The following is a 24,487-nucleotide window of genomic DNA, read 5'->3' on the forward strand; positions in this document are numbered from 1 at the left end:
TGTGGGCATTTTACAGAGTGCATGAAAGACAACGAAACTGACAATTCTCTAAAGCAAACACACTACCAACGGTCACAGTAACACCTATCAAAGAAAAAAATCAATTCCTTAAAGTAAGGGATAAATTTAACACACACACACCAAAAAACATTAGGTCAAGGTGGTATCAATAAATCAAAGAAAATCGCTTATAGATTCTTCATATTCAGTTTTTTTAAAAATGGTAATTATTTTCTTACTTGCTATTCCAGTGCTGGCACAAAGGAAGTTTAAGCTGAATTTCATCCAATCTTAAAAAACAAATGTTAACTGTATTTTAAAATAGTTGGGATTGTTTACTCCTCTTCGGTTCTACATGCCAATTCAAATACTGAAAAAATTTTAAAAACTATAATGCTGCCAAAATGAGCACCTCACAAATGCCAAAGTCACAATGCACAGAGAAATACTAAGATCGCTACTTTATAATATAGTATGAATAGGGCGCGATTAGCAAACTCCAAGTATGTTCCAGACTCACATGCCACTCACCCCCGCAAGGCGTGCACCTAAATAAAATTAAGTACTCATTAAATGTGAACAGTCCTGTGTACTTTTATAAAGATGTTGAGCTGTTAATTGAATTTGAAGCACAAAAGATGCTTAGTATTCTGCTCAGATGCTGGTTTTCATATATATTAAGTATATATATTTGTATATATACATACGCACACTCTTCAGTTATCCAGAGTAACTAAAACAGATCAGCCAGAGGGCTCCTGGTTCCCCAAAAAGTATTTAAGCCGTGAGCTAAAAACCTCAGCAATTCCAGAGAGGAAACAACTCACCAATCCCATAGTAAACAACTTCTGATTAGAATACCTGAATTAATAATGAAAGCTTTTTTAAAGTTGAAAAAAAAATTTTATTTTGAGTGCTGCTTCTGCACAGAAGTCCTCCTTCACAAGACCCTACCACCTACTACAAAGCTATACCACGTATAAAATGTTACACTACATTTTGCCTTACAGAATATGCCGTGCGCTAGCAGGCTGGGGGTCAAAAGCTCTGTTGTAAAATCTGCAGCAGGAGGGTAGCTATCAGGCAGAGAGAAGGTAAGTGTCTGGGAAAAGACAAAAGAAAAACAGACAAAACCCCGCCAAAGCCCCACGCCACCATACAGGATACTACTATGCACACCTTCAGAGAAGTCACAAACCTTGTAAAACGTCTTCTCTGTTGACCCCTCGATGCCAAACTCCTGACAAGAGGTTTAGAAAAAGGTACAGGGTGTGCAGAAGCAGCACGACATCTACAAATCCAATTTACAGAAGAAAAATTTAACAAACCTGAAGCACAAAACTTTTCTTGTACTTCATTTTCAGAGTCATGCATGTTTCATGAACCTTTCATGGAATTTAAATCAAAAAAATATATCACTGCAATGGAAGCTATAATTTTTAATAGTCTTCCTCCACACTAGTAAGTGTACTTGCATGCATGCACTTCCCCACAATGCATACAAAAATAGGTAATTTCTGTCAAACTCTGCTCAACAACAACAGAAATTAGAACAAAGCATGTCCACATGCATCTAACAATGACAAGATGCACAGACCCACTTGGGGATGCTTCTGTTAACTGTTACACTTTCCTCTGTAACAAGCTTTTCTACCTGTTTCAATCTCTAGTGTTAAAGATCAAGCAAATGTGTTCTTGATATTGCAAAGCCGATATATTGCACTTTCTGCTTGACAGGACTTTGCAGAAGTTCCTCATTCTGTTGGGAGGGCGCCGGTTGCCATCAGGCTATTGAGTGATTTTTTCCTTCTGAACTCATAAGCGACACGAATTGTGTTTGGGATCACAGCTCCCATTTAGCTACTGAACTGGCGTCACAGGCCTGATGAGGTATTGGGCAGTACCGAGCAAGTTTTACACAAAAGACGTTAAGATCTCACAACAGAAGAAACTACATATGGACAAGGAGACAGTTCCAGTTTATGCAATTCACAAAGAAAACCCAGATTTGACCACTGTAACATCAGCTTTAAAAAAAAAGGCTTCCACAGGGCAGATGCTCATTTAATGAAATAACACCAAACAGAATCCCTTTCGTATTTTCAAATGTCTATTTTATAATAACACAAGTTCATGCATAACATCAATCAACATCATCTATCAGATGACCGCAGACATACATACAGATACTGCAGATTCATAAAAATGTCACCTAATCACTTCCTCCACAGTTCTAATGATTATGATTTCCCATACCGCAACCTCCGCTCAGTACGTGGAAGCTATGGCTGCTTCTTTGTTTTCTGAAGTTCAGGCGAATACAGTTCTGCCTGAAGTTATAGCTGTGTCTCATCCCACGGGGGAGGTATTTACTTTAAGAGGACTCTGACTGACGCAGCGTAACGAAACTAGTTCTGCTATTCAGGAGAACCGAAGGCAGTTATGAGTAAACCATAGTGGCAATAAAACCGTTAGCATAAGGATGTACTTAAAGACATCAGAGATAGTGCTTCTGCTTTTATAGGTTAAAAAAAAGATCAAATGATATATGAAAATAGTCGGTACTTCAATGCATTTATAGAAGCCTTTCATGAATGTCAGGCAAGATGACAGAAATTAGAAAATACCTTCAGCCAAGTATAACTGTGCCTTCATTCACCGAAACTACAGTAACCATCTGCTTTTTGTTGCCTCTGTGCTTTTACAATACTATCCAGAATTACGATGTTCAGAGAAAGTGAACAGGGGTGTCTGGGGGGGGGATTATTTACAGCAGTTCTGTAGTCCTCCTTTTACTTAGATGCTCTATTTAAGGATTCTGGCTGCTTCAACAGCCTAGTAAAACTGGCTTTTGTAGACTGAACACAAAGAGCAAACAGGAGAGAAATCCAGCATTTTTCCCCCCTCAGCCAGAACATACTGAAAAGAATGCAGTGTTTAAGCAAAGGCAGAGAGTAAGCTAATTATCAAGTACACAGCTGCTCATACCTGGCATAAAGCAAAGGAAAAAAAAATACTATGAGTCATCAAATGCAGCTCCTAAATCTGGAAAACCCTTAGAAAAATAAACTTCTACGAATAAGGGACTAGCTGTAGAGAAAAATGCAATGCAGATAAAAAGATCATTATTTCAGAACAAAAAACTATTTACAGTTTGAAAGGAAGAAGTATTTTTGGCAAGGCTACTACCAAGTATGTCATCTAGTTTAAACAACTTCTCTTCTTGTGGTTTGCTGTGGCAGAATGAACAACGAAGATCTACCATATTCTTCTTCACTGACAGACACAGAACTCCAGATACCCACATAAGAATTCAGTAGATACCCAAGGCTGCAGCGCAGCTCCCCGCATTGCTCTGTGCCTCTTGCACCACGAACAATCCAGCAGTTTTCACAGTGGTGTAAGTTTTATGTCCTACTTTAAATAGGAAGAATAACGCTCACTTCCCAGTTTTGCAGACACACTCACAGGCACACAGATATACAATTGTTTATGTTTTGGCAGATTAGCCAATTTTGCAAAGTCCTCACATGTATAATTTCTCACCCATTTTAAAAAACAGCGAGTCTCCCAATTACTAGCAGTAAAACAAGAGAACGTGTAGGAAAAATAGACACATTTTTGCTACTTCACAGAACACATTGCTTGAAATTTTTATTTTTCACATTTGTTATTAACTTTACAGCTTCCCTTAGTTCTTTTGGGAATAACTTCTTACAGTCACACATTGAATCACTGTCAGTGTTGAAATTATATTATGGTGGCCTTAAATTCAAAGATACTTAAATCAAAAAAGATAGGAGCTGAAAGCTTAAGGCCAGGTAGGGGGTGGTGCAGGCAAAGAAGGGTGTTTGCTGTTAGTTTTTTTGTGCTTTTTGTGTCTTGTTTTGGTTTTTTAACTAGGTGTCATAAGAGGTAACCACATTCTAAAGTACCTGCACTCACACAACTAAACAGCCACTTACATAAAACAGCTACTGCTGCCAGCACATTCTCTTACTCAGACTCAGTAATCCAAAACTGAATTTCCTTCAATTCTCCTAATAGATATCTTTATCCAAAGTTTAAGCCTGGAAATTAAAATTATTATGAGGAGAAATGCATTGGCTTCAAAACCTGATCCCATGCAGTTCCACTATAAGCTGCAAAATATCCCCAAAACATGTTAGAAATGTCAGTGTAAAGTCTCCTTTAATCTGGCGATTTGGGCATAAACTATTGCAAGCTTTATCTAGTTTATACTCCCACATTACTTTCCTCCTAATAACAGTTACTAGCATTTTGCTTCAGGTTCATTTTAAAAGGAAGCCATTAGGTTTACAATTAACATTCCAAACTATTTCTTGTTTAACTTTCTCCCACTGCTAATCATTTACCCAGTGACAAAGCAAGTTCAGCTGTTTTATAAGCATATGAATCTACACATGATAAGTATGCAAGAAAAAAACAAGCAACTTTCATAGGCTCACAAAATTTAGCACACAAGAAGGTCATATTTTACAGGAAAGTTGTCAAGTTTCCAACTTCCTTTCAAACTGGCCTTGTATTTTCAAATCTTGCATTTCTAATCAAAATTTGTTCAGCTCAAAAAAGATTCCTTTTGATACTTTCTTCCCTTGATCTCTGGGCAGATTATCAGCAAGAAACAGGTTCCTTCTTTCCTTACTCTAAAAGCATTTGGCTGCACAGCGTCCCACTGGCACAGAATTCCCCGAACAGGCAGCAGGAGACTGATCCTTACAGGGGAAAAAACCAAACAACAAAAAAAACCAACAACAACAAAACCACCACACACACGAACCAACAAAACAAGCAAACAAAGGAGGAAAAAAAAAGGGAAGATCACACGTGCCATTAGTGAGCACTGCTACAGACACCATCACATTGATAAAAATAATTATTTATGTTCAATAGCAGTAGAATTCTTACTTCATCTCTGCTGTATTTCATAATGTTTTCTTAGTAGGTTTAATCAATTTTTCCAGAATATCATTAGATATTTAAATAATGACATGCACGCTTAATTTGTTAAAAAGAAACAGACTGGATTAACGTTTGCGTTGGCTTGTTTGTTAAGCATTAAGTAATTCGATTTTCCTGTTGTTAAAAAGGGGATAAACAGGTTTACGATCTAAAACCAAATCTGCCACCCCTCCACCTTTTACCCACCAAAATGTTTCTTATGAGTGGACACTAGGAGATGGCTGGTATCAAAAATGGATTACTTGTTAGCTTCTTTCATGCTCGGCAATGGCATGAGTTGACTCATTCCCTACACGGCTTTGACTGGCACCAGGCTCATCTTTAAAGACTAGAAAAGGAATAGAGGCACCTACTGCCCCCCAAGATTAAGATAAACCTGGTAAAAACAAAAACAAGAAAAAAAGGGGGGGTAACAACATTATATATTTCTAATGAATTACGCAACAGACCTATATTTCATTGAAGATTGACAGCAAGAATAAAAATCTGAAGAATCAGCACGCCAGGACAGCAGTGACATTAGTCTCCCACACCTCATATCAGCTTCATCACGACTAGAAAAAACTGGCCTCCTCTAATGCCTGAGCTCTCCTTTCCATGGACCACCTGAGCTTATTACACCTAGAAAATTCTCAGCAATCACAAAAATATAAGACATTGGTGCCAATCTTGATCTCTCTTGCCTGATTTATGTGACACTGCAGTTTTTGCAGGTTGTGTTCTTTTGATTTATATCACTTAATTATGATATACTGTGGCAGGAGCACTTTTAGACTTGTGACATAAGAAAATATATGGTGGATGTTCTCTGGACACTTGTGACTTACATGTCTCTTACACAGTTCCCAGCTATTGTAAAGAACTACAGTTGATTACACAGGTGATTCGTTCATAACTCCCTTTATTCAGTCCTGGGAGACCACACTGGGAGCACCGTGTCCAGTTCTGGGCTCCTCAGCACAAGACACACGTGGACAAACCCGACTGAGTCCAGCAAAGGGCCATGATGATGATTAAGCAATGGCAATACCCGTCATACGAGGGGAGGCTGAGAGAGCTGGGACTCTTTAGCCCTGAGGAAAGAGGTCTCAGGGCACCGTTCATTGTGTGTAAGTACCTGATGAGAGGGAGCAAGGAAGATGGAGCCAGACTTCTCAGTATGATCCAGTGATGGGCACAAATGGAAATAAAAGAAAAAACCTTACTGTAAGGTTGACTGAACGCAGGCTCCCAGGCAGGCTGCGAAGTTTCTACCGTTAGAGATATTAAAAGCCTGAGTGGATGTCATTCTGGGCCACTTGCACTACTTGACCCTGCTTCAAGCAGGAGAGTTAGACTAGATACCCAGAGGTCCCTTCCAACCTCAACTATTGTATAATTCTACGATAACTTGTCTTCCTGAAATATTAAACATTGCCACTAGGGTAAAAGGGGAAAATAGTCATCAGATAAAGGATAGAAAGCCTTTCTGCTCCTCATCAGAGCCCTGTTTTAATTACCGAATCAACAAGTCTCAGGGTGGGAGTTTTGAACATGTAACATTTCAGGTATTTAAAATGCCATTCAATGCACCTTCGTGGCTTTCAAGCCAAACCTTTAGTATCGTATTAGACTCAAAAGATGGGCTGCTGCATAAAAAGCCAATTTTTAAAAGGTACTGCAATGCTTTACAGTGTAGGCAAGCATCTGGCAGGCCTGAAGTGCCCTAGACGTTTAGCTTCTATTGAAGATAAGGTGTCTAGGATAAGATTTATAAGATAAAGATTTTAAAAATAAAGGTAAGATTTATAAGACTATAAATCAAAAGTTGTTGCTATACTAACAGAGCTATATAAATGCTTTATACAGAATGGTAAGAGGTTTTTGGCATTGTTTTCTTTCTCCCAAAGATCCCAGAAGATAACCCTCACATCAGGTCTAGCAAACACAAGAAAGATTAAATTGGGCCATCCATAGCCCAACAAAAAAGTTTTGGTAAAATGATGAGCGTACACTTAAAGTGACAAACCAAAATAAACAATGGGTATTTTTATTTTAAAGCAATAAATAAGTCAAATCAACATTTTGTCCTCCTCTTCCAACACAATTACGAATCTGCACACAGAGAGCTCAGAAATTACCATCCCTGACTGGAGATACTTTTGCATTTTGTTAGTCACGATAGCCAGTTCACAAAATGATATTTTTTCCATTCTGTTCTTTCTTAGCATGTACTAAATACACACACAACCCCCCACCCATCCCCCCACAAAACACCCCCAGCATCACCTCCCCCAACAGAGATCACAAAGCCAGCTGACAAGAAGAAAGCTATACACCACAGGGCCAAGTAAGGAATGGTGACAAAGCCTAGAGCTCAGAAGAGACACGGCACGCTGTATAATAAAAAGGCCCGTTGACCCTGGTTATAAGTTAATGCACCCCAAACCGTTCACATAATACGGAGGCTAGAGACACTTTGCATGCCATATGTACACAGCATTTAATATTAAAAGGAGAGCCACAGAAAATAAATCTACAGGCCTGTCATTCACAGGGTAGAACTCTAGAGAACGTTGTTACAGAGTCTAAGCCTGGAAAGGTTTACACATTCATACTGCTTTATACTTCCTGAAAATGTTTACTTAAGTTGCTATTTTCCATTACTGTTGCAACTCCTGTCACTTGAACCACTACAATAACAGACACACCAAAGTGTCAGCACAAAGCCAGAAAGAAAACAAGACAAAGCTTAGAAGGAACACGGCCAATTCTGAAATCAGAAGACACCTGTACAAATACTGGGGTTTTTGAAGGAAAAAAAAAAGGCGAAACTTTTTCACGTAAAAAATAACCTCCCAAAAACATAAGTTAAATTGAAACATTCTAGAGGGAAACAAGGAAGTTCAAATGCACTTATATTGCATAACGAAAGGATTGGTTTATTTGTTATCTACAGTGATTTCTCCTAAGACAACATTCACCACAAGACAAATATTTAATATCACTCAAAAGCAACAGTCACTGTTTAAAGCTGTTCAGTAAGACCAACAACGCTGTTAACCAGCCAGTGTTTATAACAAAAACGTGCTTTTTATATCAGACGGTTTGTGCTAACTCTGCAACATTTACAGTTCAGTACACTCTGTACCAATGGTACTTGCCAGAAATTCAGTGCTCCAAAAGCATTTTCCTATTTGTTAACTATTTCTTTCAAAATAAAAGAACTAATCACAGTATTTCGACATTCTTTTCGCAAATATTTAAGAAATTAATTTGCCCAACAAAAATACAAGGAAAGACTAATGTAAATATAATAATGGCAAAATAATTTAAACTATGTAAATCATATAATCTGATGTTTTCGTTTTTGTTCAGAATAACATGAAACCAAACATTACCACATTACTTCCAAGACTAAATCCAAGAGAAATCCAAGAGTCAGCAGTAAAGGCTTCTCACCCTTTCCCAACTCTATTTCAATCAACCAGATAACATCCAAAAGCCCCTTTACATTTTAATTCAGTAGTGGTGCCCACTCTTTTTATATTTAATAAATATTGATGAAACGGTAAAATATTTAATAACTTCTTTAAAGGAGAAGGGTAGTTGATCTTACAGTTAACAAAAGAGCCAGGAACGCAGGCTCTCCCCCTCACGTACCAGTGCAATAGCGATGTCTGGAGTAGGAAAGCACGCACGGCATCACGAAGCAAGCGTGTGTCCACAGTAACAATCTACACACCTTCAGTGGCTGATCCTCTCTCCATACCTAGAAACTATGCCGGAATCATGAGCGTTTTACACGCAAATGTTGAACTGCCAGACATTTGGCAGTCTACATAAGCGACCACCATAAGCCAAACTCTGCTGGTCTGCTGCAGGGTAACACATACCCAATCAATTCAACACATCCTGGGTTCACTGGGTTTATTGTACACATGTTGAACAGACTTTTCTTTACTTGCACACAAAGTCCAAGATGCAGCAAATCTCTTACACATTCAAACCAATGTATGCAACACAAATACGTGTTGCAATGACAAATGGTGTCTCTTGAGGGGGAAAAAAAATCACCAGGAACTATCGCCTCCCATGCCATGCACCCCCTGCAGACAAACAGCAAACCGAAGCATAAATACTGGGCCACTCTGACCACTTATTATCTTATCACTCCGCCAGTTCTGGTATATGCAAAACAGATTCCTGCTGGCAGCAACAAAGCCAGGATCTCTGTTCCACATCCACGCTGAAATACCCCCCAACCCCAAAAGAGGACAAAAGAGTCTGAACGGAAAGTTCATTGTTTAAACTAATTCAAAGCCATGCACGGTGAGGGCTTCTGGTCCAGCTGAAGCAAACCCCAAATTTCATGTCATGTGGACTACAGGACCTTCAACCCAACTGCTCTGACCTACTGGACTGCTTTCATTTCACAGTTTTATCACTTACTAACACAGATATCCCCTCTGAAAAGCTTAATCTACTTTCACAGAAAGCTGATAACATGATTTCTGCTTAAGATGACTGTGCCCGGCACTTCTTCTGTGTCTCACCCTCTTTACTTGGACACTGCACAGGGCAGTCAAATTCTTCACAAGGCTTCCATTAAATAAGCTATCATTACATAAACACAGATATATTTTCACAGTACTCCCTTTACACACTGGCCAGCTTGCAACACTGAACAGAAGCTACAAACCAAGTTATGGTAGGTGGCATAAAGTTTTGTGAATCCAAAGTTCCTGTATGTTTTCATTTGGTTGCAAAATTTTGTGTTTCTGACATATGAGAGGGATTTACAACTCCAAATGCTCAACATGTTACAGTGACAGACTGAGACAGTACTTACTGGTTTGCTACATATTGACAACCATGGCAAATAAAACTTGAGTCTTTATACTCTGAATGCACTCTGTACTCTTTTCTAGTATAGTTATACAAAATCTCTTAACTCCTTCCATTTTCTCCAAGCACTATATATTCAAAGGCTTTGAAAAAGTTACAGTTCATGGGATTTCAGGGCTGTATTTTCTGTTTTCTTTTTGTTTATAATCTCATCCCAGACATGGCATCAAATGCACCCAGCAGGACATCTTCCTTAAGCATTACTTCGTAGAAGTCTGTGTCATCATCCAACGTTCCTAATCACACAGGGATTATTAGCACAAAGACTTAGCCGGGAGTAGCGTGAGCAACAAAAAAGGATACTCGACAGCTATTTTTAAACAGTTCCACAACACCTTTCCTTTTCCCAATTTGCCCCTGCTACCAGAGCACAGAAAGGCAAAGTGAAGCCATAAGCAAGCAAGCCTTAACTTTCATTTATCATTTGCATTGCCTACTTGTTTATGATAGCACATAAAAGCAACTGTGGACCAGAACTCCCTCCTCCTCAGTCTCACATCCTGGATAACTTCACAAGTTAAAGTGCTGAGGAAACTTCGATTGGGTGGCCAGCGGGCAAGTGCTAAATACACAAGCAGGCACTTTGGCTTCAAGCTACCTTCAAGCTCCTGGTTACAATCAGCTCAGCAGCTAAAAATCCCAAAGTAAGAGTAGTCAGTAGGATCGTCTAGTCTTACTGAAGTCCACTGAAAGGTTTACAAGCCACTGCAAATAGCCAGAGGAGAGCTAGTGCAAGGTATATGAGAGATTCAACATTCAGGTAGAACTTACCATTCCGTTAGGAAACCAGGATACAAACAATTCCATTTCTAAGACAAGCGAACAAAGTGGCCTGAACTGGTTTCTCTTCTTCCAGAGATCCCAAAAGACGGGTGTTGGGGAAGTTGTCCATTTCTATCATGGGTCCTGCAAATTACTGCTCTTAAACCACAGCTGCGCAATATCTCTGTATCAGCACTGTGCAATCACAGAAGGCCTTCTGACAAATCGTACAGAAAAAGAATTTTTAGGATACAGTCATTCCTTATTCACAACAGGCTAACATCAATGGCTGCTTGGGATTAAGCAGTCGCCATTCTACAAAATTCAGAAACTGTATGGGCGAGTGTAACATGGAAACTCCAGAAAAGAAGAAATGGATCTGCTGACAACAGAACTTCAAGCCAGAAGAGGAACAAAAAACTACAGCTCTGACACATATGGACTAGCATTAACACCAATTAACAGAAGTCTGTTCCAGCATGAAATTATGAGTCAGCATCATAGTATAAAAATCTTCTTATATGCCAAAGACTTAAAAATGAATTAACAGAGGACTACTGCATAGTTACTGCTAGTTAACATTTTGAATACTTTAAAACCTTTACTTCTCCACACCAATGTTTAAAATAAACAAGAAGGAGCAAACACGTCATTAAAGTGATTACATCAGCTCTCAAAACAAGACTGATTTTGAATTAACAGTAAAGATAAATTGTAGAGATTGAGTGTATAAACATGCCATCGGGAAAGTATAAAGTTATAAAAAGAATTCAGTGGGTTGCTGATATCATACACCAAACACCTGACGATTTCATTAAACACAAATGCTCCCCTTTTCATACTGCATGATACATGACTAGCAGTTAATACTTGAAAAATCAGACAGATATCAAGCTAACAAAAATCTAGCAAAAGCCTTAACAGTTGCAGGACAGAGGCAGAGATTTTGCAAAGCAGCAGGAAAATTTTTATTTGAAGCTACTACTGATAAAGCCGAAGTATAAATGTCAACACCAGATATGATTAGTTCCAGGGAGGAGTTATTCCACTGCTTGGGAGAACAGCTGAAGAGTCACTTACAACACTGCCTTAGGTTACGTATCTGTTATTTCTGCTCTAAAATGCTGTAGATTGTTCTCGGTGTGTCTGTACTGTAGGCTGAGAGCTGCTTTCCCTTTGCCACATTCCCAAGGGGAGACCCTCAGCCCATTAGTTATATAAACTACTTCTATAGTCTTACTCACCTCAGTAGGTCATCTAAATATATGCACCAAGGTTTAAAAACTGCAATGCAATCAAAGCACTTTTTCTAGAACAGAAGAGCTGACAATTTATAGGCTATTCAGTTTTGCATGCTTTTATCAGGCTAGTTAGTTGAAAGAAAATGCACACATAATTACTTAATCCCATTAAAACAAAGACAAATGACAGTACAAAACTCCAGAGCTCAGCAGTTTGAGCAATGAAAGATTCTGAGCTAACATAATAATGAATCATGCAGCCTTATCAGTGTGCAGCTCCTTCCACATCCCTCTGTTATTTCAGCTAAATCAGCATCATGTTTCTTGTGTGTACCATTCAGCTATATAAAATGGTATCTTTAATAATGAATAGCTGCCATAGATTTTTCCAATGTATGAGTAATCCAAGGTCTCTGCTTTTTCAGTGAAGTGATTACATGTCAATTAAACTAAGCAATTAAATTCAGATGAAAATACTAAAGAGTCAGTTGCTTCTTCTGATATTTGGGGAGGATGGGGGAGCATAAGCAGGAGCCCTACAGAGATAGCAAGTGGTAATTTGGGTTTGGTTTTTCTTTTAATAAGCCTACCATGGCCCTCCTACAGATTTTGTATTTTGGCCAGTTTTCTGCTCAGAAGCTTATTTTTAACTCCTGTTCAGGGCATTATGTTCACAGACAGTATGTAAACTGTCCTCAGTTACTGGAGAGGGAAAGAAAAAGCAAAGAAACATCTTTCCTAGAGGACATATAACACAGGTTTGCTGGTAAATTTATTATGAGGGAATAAATCAGTAGAAATGTAAATTAATTGTAAAACCAGAGAACTGAAAACTGAACTCACTAATATTCCCATTCAGTTCAAAAGTTACTTCCTCAAAGATAGTAATGGGGGTTTTATACATAAATATATATATATATATATATATATATATATACACACACACAATTTATTTACAAGCATTATGTTCTTTTGGTTAGATTGTTAACACACAATAATCTGAGCACTTCAATTTGAGAAGCTGCTAACACACAGGATCAGCCATGCCAGAAGCTGAACAACTCTCTGTGGCACAAATTTAGACAGCCGTCTAGGACAGGACATGTAAGTAAACACTGAAGAGTGCTTATGTGTAACATCTGCTCACCAGTTACACACACGTTGTAGGCTTACTGAGAAACTTTCAGGACAAGGCCAGGTAGGAACCCATATACCAAAGAGGGAGCCATTAGGCATGGGAGTACCACAGTTCATTTCTTTTGAAATTAAGCTGTAACAGTCTTGCAGGCAAAACATGCCTTAACTGTGGTTTGCAGCAAAAAGAAACGATAATAAAAAAAATAATGCTTACTACAATCTGGTTCAGTTTAGGAAAAAGGTGGCGGGGGGAACAGGGAAAGACAGGAAATGACTGAGCAATAATTCTACGTACATCTGGGACAGCAGATATCTGTCTAGAAGTTAACATCTCAGTGGATAGCTTCTCTAGGTACGAAGTCTCTCTAGAGAAATCTCTGAAACACATTGCTGTTTATTACTCTCAGCTTTACCTCATCTGCTTATTAGCTCCTGAGCAAATTATTTAAAAAAAAAAAACCACAACAAAACAAAAAACACCCAACACACGGGAAAGGGAACAGACAAGTAGGAACGCCTCCATCTGAACTGTAAAACTCTCCTGGGTGTAAACACTAGCTCTGAGTTTGCGCGGAGTCTAAGACAGAGGATCAGAGGACCTTACTTAAGCTGGAAGCACCAACAAGCCAGCAGAGGAGCAGCAGCAACGATGTTGACATCACTTCAGGTACCCCATCATGCTTTTAGTGTGTTCCATTAAAAGCCCAGCATTTCACTCATCTCAATTCTTTTTATCACTGCTGAATTACAGCAATTCACCCCCAAATATATAGTTTCTGCATATACATCATATTACTTCAATATACTGCAACCTACATGAGGAGGTACAGCTCCCCACATGATGCTTACGGTGACATCCAATGCAATACTCAGCACAAATCTTAAATGGCACAAAGGTATAAATGGCTTGTCAGGCTAAAAATTGAACTTCACTTCCTTTTCCCAGGAAGCAGAAGTGTATCAGTCTCTTCCTTTTTTTTTTTTTTTAATTTGTTTTGAAGAGATTTTTACTATGAAAAAGAAGTAACTGCCCATGTAAGCAATTAAAAAGTTGCAGCATATATAGTCTCTTCACTTATTACTGAAACAAGGAAAGAAGAACCACCTTTGTTTTCCAGGTGTTGAATTAGCTGCATCTATTTATTGTGCAACAACAACAACAACAACATCATCTTGTTTTTGGAATTGTTCTTAGTATGTTACAGCAATGAAAACCTTACTTTGCTTCTTAAAGAAAATCAGAACTGGACTACCAATGGAGGGCTGCTAAGGACGGCAACAGAATCCTCAAGTTATTTTTAAGTTACTCAAAATATAACACTAGTACAAAATAAAAAGAAAGTGTTATCTTTCAATAAGCCAATTGCATGTTAAAGCAAAGCTATAGAACTCTTGTCAGAAACACATATTCCTCTTGATAAGCAGCCTTTTGAATTGGCAGAATTCCCAGGCACATTCAGGAATAGCACTGGAAAGAGCAGGATTTTCAGTTAAGCCTTTCATCATTCTATCCCAACCCAATGCAGTCCAACATCACATCCATTGCTTAACCAGAGTAGAAAACACCAATCAAATACAGAGGCCATACTTCTTTTATACCACATGGCTTATTACCATGATATTATCAGAAATAGCACCCTTTTCGTACAGGAGAGAAAAACCACACACTTCCCCCTCATTTGCCTCAGAGAACAGATTCCAGTGCATTTTGTTGACATATGTTGCAAAATATTGCATAGAATAAATTTTATTGAACTCAGAAGCTGCCAAGAGATTTAACTTCCATGCCCCAGTTGGTTAACCAACTCTCCAGAACTATAAACACGTAAGACTATTAGCCCTCCTGTTCCCCCTGTAGACACAATAGTAGTTTTCATACTTGCCATCTCTTTAGAGGGCATTAAAGAATAACATATGAAATTCTTAAAGCCATTCAAGTAAAAAAACCACTGTACAATGATACCTTCATCACCTATGATTTGAAGCTTCCCTTTGGCTACAAAAAAAAGGTATTACTTATGTTTCAGAAAGGACCGAGCAACTAGAATGTCATGGACCAAATTCAACTATAAAAAAGAAATGGGGTTTTTTTAAGAAAAGATATTTACTTCCTGGAGTCCTGCTTAGAACTGCCATACATGCCACTTCTATTCTTCCTTCTGAGACCAAGTTGATCAATATACACTCCTTAATATAGGAACTTCACACTTAAATTTCTCCAGAAATTTGAGGTGCTAAGTTTGCCTCATTATTTGTTACTATCCACCCATCAATTTAGTCTGCAAATTTGTAACATTCCAGGTTGACCCCTTTGGCTCACTGGCTATTCCAAAGCAAAAAACGCCCCAAGATTTTATGGAGACTGGCAAATACTGCACCAATAGGAAACAGGAATAAGGACTGTAATGGCCTTTTAGCAAGAAGAGCTATTTTCAGGCCACAGCTTTTTTCACACAGAGGCATATACATCAAACTGTAGCAACGGGCCACTACGGGAACACCCGAATTCAACTGTGCTAGGTCACAGAAGTCACGATTATGGATGGTGAAAGGCAGAAGCAACCTGAGTGAGCTGAGGGCTGCGATGATCCAAACCTTGTCATCAGCTGTAGCAGAAACTGAAGCAGTGACTTGTCTCACACCTGTCTGTACCCGAACTAAGAGAATACAAAAAGACGGCTGAAGTGCATTTTTATGACTACAGGGAACACAGCAGCCCGTGTTCCGGTATCAGACAAACTGAGCACAGGTAGCTTTTTACAAGTTCTGCTTACGCTGCTCAGCTGAGAGAGAAAAGATTTAAAGCATAGTTTAGTTTAACAAGCATACAAAAACATTTCAATAGCGTGCCTTTCCTCTAGCGTATACTTTTCCTTCAAACTACTTAAATGTTAAGTATTGAAAAATCAATTTAACACTGTTTCACTGGAAGCTCAGGTTCTAGTTGTCATCGTATGACTGACCCCAACACACAGTCGGGTTTGCTGTTGTTGGGTTTGTTTTGGGTTTTTTTTTTAAACGGATCTAATATTTAACTGACAGCAAAACTCCACCCTTTTCCTACCAAAACCCACAATTCCCATGGGCAAAGAGCAAAGGTAAGAATTCAACCTCCTTCTTAAGCTATTCTATGTACTGCAGCTCTGTGGTTTTGCACTTGCTCCTCCTCTGAATTCTATGCAAGAGTATCTTTTTTCTTCGCATATTTATGGCATGCTGATTTGGAAATGACGTATTACAACCTCAGCATGCCCTGTAGTTTCAAATAAGCATTAGGAAACAGACTTCATGTTTCAAAACCTTCATTCTCTGTGTACCATACTGCTTCTTAAATGTCATGGACCACCACTGACACACCGAACCATACACTGAATCTTATTCTGAATTGCACTATGTACACATTTCTAGGTATCCAATCTACTTGTAATACAGATTACTGTCAAATCCTTGGATAAGTAAGTGTACATGTGTAATTAAGTCCACTTAAAATGAACTAGTCTCAGAATCGGAGTATAAGAATTTTGTATCAAGATTTATAACCTCTAATAGGAGTATTTAAATAAAGTAACTTTTACGTAATGGAAAACATACCTCTCTCTAAAGAGAAACTGTGGGTTAACTTTAGAAGATTTAAGTGTGTATGTTTTCTGTCTGTAGCATGTGCGTGTCACTAGAAGCTAATTATTCTGCATATGGAATTATACGCATATTTTTATTATGATTTTTTGAAGGTGCCATTTAATTTATTTTTAAAGACAAAATTTACCACTAGAGCTTACCCTGTGTTCTTAGAATTACTCAGTACATGAAAATACAAACAGCAGTAACGAGCTCTATTAATGCAGATTTCACTTCAAGCTAACTTAGATTTACTTCACACAGTTAAGTGAGTTCATTTCACTGGAAAAAAAGATTCCCCGAAGCAAAAAACATCAACCACTGTGGAGGATATTGCCCAACACATTGCTGAAAAATAAATTCTACTGATTGGATTTTTTCATTTTCCTCCCTCAAGCAGCACTTTTAAAAATACCATCTTTTAATGATTGTTTAATTTTCATATAACTAGAATATAAATCCTTTACATACTGCTTTGCTGCAGCTGCAGTCTAATGTCTCATTTTTCATGGAAAAAAACTAATTACGTGGTTCGCTGAGTTGCCTGTGGTAACACATCAATTTTATTTACATTCAAAAGTTGGACTTCAGTTTGTTCTCAACACTACTTAATTCCAAGCACATTTTATACAATAGTTCTCTCCAATTCATTAGTAATACCTCATTCTAGCTTTTATTTGAAAAGGAGTCTGAGCTATTACAATCTTGTTTCAGGTTTCCAGCACTTTCTGTGCAGTACCACATCTGTAGCACCAATTCTATATTCCACCTTTAAAAGTATACGGTTTTCGGTGAGACAAGGCTTCACAGCAACGGTTCTGCACAAGAATCATTGTACGGTCACTACAGAATACAGCTATTCATGTTTCACAATGAATGCCCGTTCATTTTTCCACAAAAACACAACAGAAAACACAGTAACTATTGTGTGACCAATAAAACTTAAAGATTAATTACTCAACATTTCAACTATTTCCATTGAACTAAGCTTATATTTTGAAAGCAGGAGGATTAAAAGGAAAAAATATGGTATTCAGGAGAGGATTTCTTGGCTCATCAGCATTTTTCTTTCAAACTATTTTCAGAAGGTCATTTGTTGCAATTAACAGAAAAGCCTCCAAATTCCCAAATATGGAAAGATTTAAAATGTTCATTCTTGGGAGATAAGAAAAATAGAAAGCGCTAGGCTTATCTTACATATGTCACTTAGGTGGATCTCGTATTTTTGTTAGGCTTAGATACTGCAGACTTTTAAAAAGGGAAAAAATGCAATTTGTTAGAATAGTACATCATCGAGTAGGGTTGATAATGAATTCATGAATGCCATATGTATTCACTTGGTATTACTCCGAACACTGAGATTCACTATTAATTTTGAGAGAAAAAACACTGAAGAAATGAAGAATTAAGGAAAAGGTAACCACAATCTGACTTCTAAATGGGAGATTTAGATTTTATTTACAAAAAAAAAAAAAAAAAACATACAACCACAAACCTCACACCCTTGTTGTATATAACCATAAACCAATTTTAAAGTAAAAAGAAGGAAGAAGTTGTGGTGGTGGGAAGCACATTTATTTTAAAGAGAAAACAAAATAAAATGAAGACATCTTGCCCAGACACAATAAGGCTCTTGTCAGCTTCCTGTGTATAAAAGGAGTTGGCATTTTCCCATGAAGCAATTCCTTAATCCCAAATGGTAGCATAACCACCTCATTTAATATGCCTCCTTAAAAGAAAAAGTTTACTTTGTCTAAGCTAAACTTTAACTGGCAATCGCTGGACACCAATTAACAGTGTCAAATATAAGGGTCACAGAACAATTCTGCAAGACAAGAAAGTATGAAATCACTTTTAACTCCTATCTTGTTTCTGGAAAAATTTAAAATTTTAACTTTGTTTTCATGTCTTTGGAAATAATCTATGCTAGGCAATTACGAAAATGCAAATGACTTATCTTATTGAAAGTAATCAACCCAGAAACAGACTTTTCAGCAACTTAATATTCCAATAAAGTCTTCTGTCATATGAACCTACTTGCTAATTCCACTCTTAACTCAAGAACCAGCAATTAACCATTTTCAGATTTCACTTCAAATTATTAATAAGTGGTACTCAGCTGCTTGATATTCGTAGCTTCTTTTTCAATTGAAAGCCTTCAAGAATATTTCCATTTCAGCTCCTGCAAGATTCCTTTTAGTCCTTGTTCATAAACTGCTTTTCCATATATTAGCTGGTCTCATTCTAAATAATAGCGAGCATGACAATAGTTATGGGCATTATGTAGTTATCTAGAGCGCATAAACCAAACCGTTGTAATACGCATTCCATGCTTGTACACCCTTCAACTAAGCCTATCAAAGCAGGAAACAAGGAGATAACCTTTTGGTAATTTCAAGAAAGTATCAAAGCTAGCCATAATGTAATTCCAGCAGCAACACACCCCCTTCTTTCCCACTTTCATAATCTTGTAATAGAATGAAAAGACTGAAGAGCACTTTCATTAAAAGCAATGCTATTAATTTGTATACCCATTTCACAGGAAGGGGTGCTTTTTTCTTGATTTTATGCATTGCTTCACACACTTAAAATATGTTGACAGACAAGAACATCTTCTCATTCCGTAACCAGCACATCTTGCTACACAACGGCTAAGAACATATTTCATTATCTCCTGAAAGGGCTCCCAGTTCCTTACAAGTACAGTTAGCAAACACAGTACCTTGGAAAGAAATTTAATCAGACTATTTTAAATTGAAATGGAAAGGAGATATTTCACTCGTTTATCTTCTTTTAATTAGCAGAACAAAAAAAAAGTTTTTCCTTTTTTTTCCAAATTGAAGTTTTGAATTTTTTTTTTCTTTAAATCTCTAATAAATACTGAAAAACACCATCTACCTAACATTTTTTGGTTAAACACTGACTTAATATAAGAGACTTAACTGATAAAATAAACTTCAAAATCTGGAAGGTAAGTAGTGAGCATCAAGAACTCAGCTGTAATAAAAATGCCTAACTTGAGCTATGGGAAGTTATTCTTCTCAGGAAACATGCTTGAAAACATAGCCGGTGTGCTCTGTGTTCCTGCAGGCGAAAAATCTACCCATCAGCCATTTGCAGGTAGAGAAGCAAGGGCAGAAATTAACCCTGGGCTACAACTACACAGTCTAATGTGGATGCCTTGCAAAAAGTCCTTCCTACAGCTACCGTTTTTCCCTCTCAACATCTAGCAGTACATGGGGATTACAACTGCATCAGCCCAACTTGGCAAGAATTCATAAACAGGAATGAACTGAAGCTCCATGTTCTTCTTGTCACAGGTCAAATTTTAAGCGCATTTTTAAATTACCAATCTGTGAATATCCTGAACAATAATCTTTCAGGAAAGATTTACCTAATTAATACAAGATAATATATTCTTCCTAATAGTTTCCATCAAAATCCTGATGTTCTACCTCTAGTATAGTACAAAAGTTATGAGCATCTTTTTTTGGGGAAGCAACTCCAGCAATTAATGTATCAAGTGCATAGACCAGAGAATACATAAAAGCAAAGGCTTTGGCTCAAAAGAATTCAACCTGCAGAAAAATGGTGACATGATATATACCACCTTTCCTTCACAAGCCCTTCCCCCTACAACAAAAAGGTTGCATAGGCAGAACTATTTAAGGGGAAAAAGCCTTTAAGTGAGCATTAAACCTTATTTAAGTGAGAGTGACTCAAGAGTTAACTGCAAGTTCACCAGCACTTCAAGGATGCTTGTCCCAAGAGGAGCAAAATGCTAAAGTTTCATTTATTTTCTCTCAACAAGCTTTTACTGTTAAGCTTCTGTTTGGAAACTCTATGATGAAGCACCTGTCATAATGCAGGGTTTTCACTTCTGTGCCATGCATTGCTTAGGCCAACAACAACGGCTGGAAGGTACGGATGGGCATCGGGTTGCTCACTGATGCCCTGAGTTCCTCATATTCGTTCGTCTTGTCTCCATAGACTCACAGAGGAACACATATGATGGCAATCTCAAATACCTACCAGAACCAGTAATTTGGGGCAAACAAGTGAATAGTTCAAGTGAAACAGCATCCTTCTAGCAAACACCCAGCATCTTAGTTAATCATTCTCAAGATACTGTCTAACATTTTAACAGTCTTCCATGGTCCGCCTCCAGGGTCAAGATTATATTCTCGGCAGCAATGCACATCAGAACCCCTGCATTATTCCCAATAATTCAAGTATTCTGCACCAGAGATGCAACAGATGAAGCTGAATATATCCATAAACTCAACATACAGATTACAAGTTTATAGACAAAACTGTCAGACAAAAAGGTTAAAATGTCAGACATAGGTGATATCTGTTCCTGAGTTGCTTTCTTTGCTTTTGCAAGGAATACCTGCTTATAATCGACATGGAATGCATAGGGTACAAGTGTGGGGTGGGAGAAAAGAAAAAACCTAAGAGTCAAGTATAAATTCTCGGTAGTGCTCCAGATGGTATTTGGTCACCAAATGCAAATGAGATCAGTGCAACTTGCAAATCTACAACTTTTCTGTCAAAAAACCTGCCAACAGTAAGATACTACCTCCTCTCCATTCCATTTCTTCTGCAGAATTTACAAAAAAATATTTTTACAGGAAAAGGTACAGCAGCTGTAACACTTGTCAAACTTCTTCAGGCAGGAATATCATTAAATAGCATTTATCCTTGAGAAAACAAAACTTCCACAACCAGAACACTCCCAACTTTTTTCAAAGTTGGAAAAATCACTCAATTTTTTTCTCTCCCACTCAGTGACCCTATACCAATTAGCTTTTTTCACTTGGGACAGAATAAGGATCTTCTGCCTTTCTTCAAATTTAAAATCTAATCGTAATAATAAAAAATAATAAAACACTGAATGCAACAGCTGAGGCTGGCAGGAAGAAGAAATGGTGTATGTGCCTAAGACACACCTATGAAAGTCACAGCTGTCTAGCTAATCTAACTGCTTAACTGATCTATAGCTGTTCTGCAAATAATTGTTTTTACTTTATCTCCCATGGCTGCATTTAATTATCAACACAGTTTTGGAACGCTACTACATAAACAACTGCTCCTAGTACCTCCTGCTTGTAACCACTAAGTCGTTTTCCCTATGACTATCTGAAATTCTTTCATGAAAGGCAGATTGCTGTTTCCAAAAATCACCTACCTTGAATGTTATAAAGATGAGGCAACCCACACAGGTCATACGCAAAGCTTTAAAAAGTGTTTCTGAAAGAAAAGCCTCTGTCTGGACTGCTCATTTGTTTAACCAAAATACTAAATGTCATACAATATCATTTGAATGACTCTGTTGTTCAGAAATATTGATAATTCTAATTTAAACCTGAATGAATAAAAGATAAAGACTTAAATTTAAGTTGCTACTAAATTTTTATTACCCCAATGAAAATTTCACTTTAAATCACAAGTCCTAGGCAAGAAACAAGAAATCCAAAAAACTGTGAGCAACTCCATACTTGGCAAGAATTCGTGACCTTATTATAGCCATTATTTCCTGAAGTGCATATGCCTCAAGAGACAGGATTTACTAAGCCGAAAAGGTTTGGGATAGACTCTAGTCTCCCACTTGGAGTTGCAGCGTCAGATTGCTGGGACTTGTGCTCCTGAACATGTGAGTACAAACACAAAAACAAAGCCCTGGTCATCAAACTGTAAGCTAGTGACCAGTGACAATCCAACCCCTCTGAACAAGATTTTTAAGCCAACGCAGCTTATTTCATGACTAGGTTAATACCAAAACAGCATGCTGTCATGGCTCAGCTCACATGCAAGTAAATTACTATGCTTCAGTAACTTATTTTCTGTTTGTATGCCCACATGCAAAGTTCTTGATATTTTCAAGAGCATGTAAACTCAGGAAACTAATTTCAGCTACCAGGTATTTCAGTCCTGTGGTCTGCTTATACAATAAAAGGCAAAATAACCTTGTTTCTTCTGCCTTGCTGCTCCATGAAATGTTGAGCAGCGTCCTTTGTCATATTTCAAGGAATCAATGTACATAAATGCCTCATTCTGGCAGAATTTGATGTTCAATATTTTGTCAATACTGATGTTTGAACTCTAAAAAATACTGAAGAGAGCAAGACAGCTCTATCAGCAGTAAAATTTATAACACTTTTACAATTACCTCACTTTAAACTATTATCTGATTAGTCACTATGTTTCAAAGCGCTTTTAATACAGAACAAGTAAACCTATCATTATATGATTTACACACATCACAAAGAGTTCCAAAACCTGCAGTGGAAGGGAGAAAAGATTACTTCCCAAATTCTTGTAGGGTCCTGACAGCAGAACATATTTCTTCTTTCAATTACTATGTACTTCATTCCCCTCAGTGAGTCACGCATAGCCCTCCTTTCTCCATCTCCAAACCTAACCTGGCATCGCTTCCCATCCCTCTGCACAACCTTTTTCTTTCAGACATTTTTGCTTTGATTTGAGAGAGCATTGCAAATAAGGATTACACAGTGATAACGCTGTTGTACCAGGGCAGACATATCTTTTCAGCACAACTGGCTGCAGCGTTGTGAAACACCCTACGCTCAGACTGGTTTTTATCAGTGTGATACTGCTGCTGTTGACACTTAAAAAACAGTGCTCTTGCAGACAATTTTCATACTTAATTCCACTTAAAAATTCTAGTACTGAAGGCTCCAGTCTGGATGCTTCATAAAATTTTGGACCAGGCAACAAAAAAAAAAGTATCAAAGTGATGCTATTCTCTGTCCCCTACTACACTCTAGCAGGTTCAGGTAATCGTACATTTAAAAGCTTCACCATACCATTATCACTGAAAGTAGCATTATATTGTTGTAACCGAGATGTCAGATATAAACAAGCTGCATCAATTTACAACAGAAACAGAAGCTATCACCTGCAACTCCCCTCAAATAAAAAGACACTTAAGTCCCTCGTACTGCATTTGAAATATTAAATAAACTATATTTCATAAAGGGAAAAGCATATATTATTAAAGCTTTGCTGGGTAAGTAGAAATATTACCCATGCCTTCATTCAAAACAGGTGCCTCATAAAAAATTAACATCAGTGGAACAGCTTGGTGCAGCACTTTGAGCCATCTCTTTAATTATACATGATCACATAGCTACCTGCATGAAATACGCCTGAAGATACACAGTGTTCATATCTGTGATTTCACAGGCCATATTACCAAATAAATAATCTGGTATGCATGAAAGTATGAAGTTCATAACGGTCTGAAGATCGGTGGTTAGAACATACCATAACCCAGGACCAAAACAGTGCAGGGTAGAGGTGGGAAGATAAAGGACAACTAAAGCACATTTCACAAATACAATATTCCATATATTTGAACTGGCAAATTTTATCTCCAAGCAACTGGAAGGTCTAAAGGCTACCAGGATGAAAATTTAATGGAAAAAACAAGCAAGGAACTGATATTTATTATTGGTTTGGGGGGTGGGGGGGTGGTTATAATTACTATTATTATTTCAGGATCAGTGAACATCAGTTGTTTTCATCCAAGATACAAGAGATAAAACAGAGGTAAAATTCATGCAGTCTAATAAAACACCTTTTAAAAGGTAACATTTTCAGGCAAACTAGGTCTGCTCATAGCAACAATATACTGCTCAAAAGAAATTAATATATAGTGGATATAGTCAAAACCAAAAAAGGTCGCAACAGATATAGTTTTGTTCTGTCATGTTAAGGCTACACATTCTGGAGACACTGAGGACAACCCAAGTTGCACAGGGACTTACAGTCACATGAGCTTATCGTTGTCACCTTTGTCCTACCTTCCCTGCCCTTCATTTTATTACATTCAC

At 37.7% G+C, this 24,487-nt stretch overlaps 1 protein-coding gene across 2 annotated transcripts in view; it reads right to left on the bottom strand.

The window, feature by feature from the left end:
- Nucleotides 1–24,487, bottom strand: part of MED13L (mediator complex subunit 13L) — a 204,213-nt gene that overhangs the window by 158,961 nt on the left and 20,765 nt on the right. The window lies entirely within an intron of this gene.

Source organism: Phalacrocorax carbo, chromosome 15 (genome assembly GCF_963921805.1).
Source record: "Phalacrocorax carbo chromosome 15, bPhaCar2.1, whole genome shotgun sequence".
Taxonomy (NCBI): domain Eukaryota; kingdom Metazoa; phylum Chordata; class Aves; order Suliformes; family Phalacrocoracidae; genus Phalacrocorax; species Phalacrocorax carbo.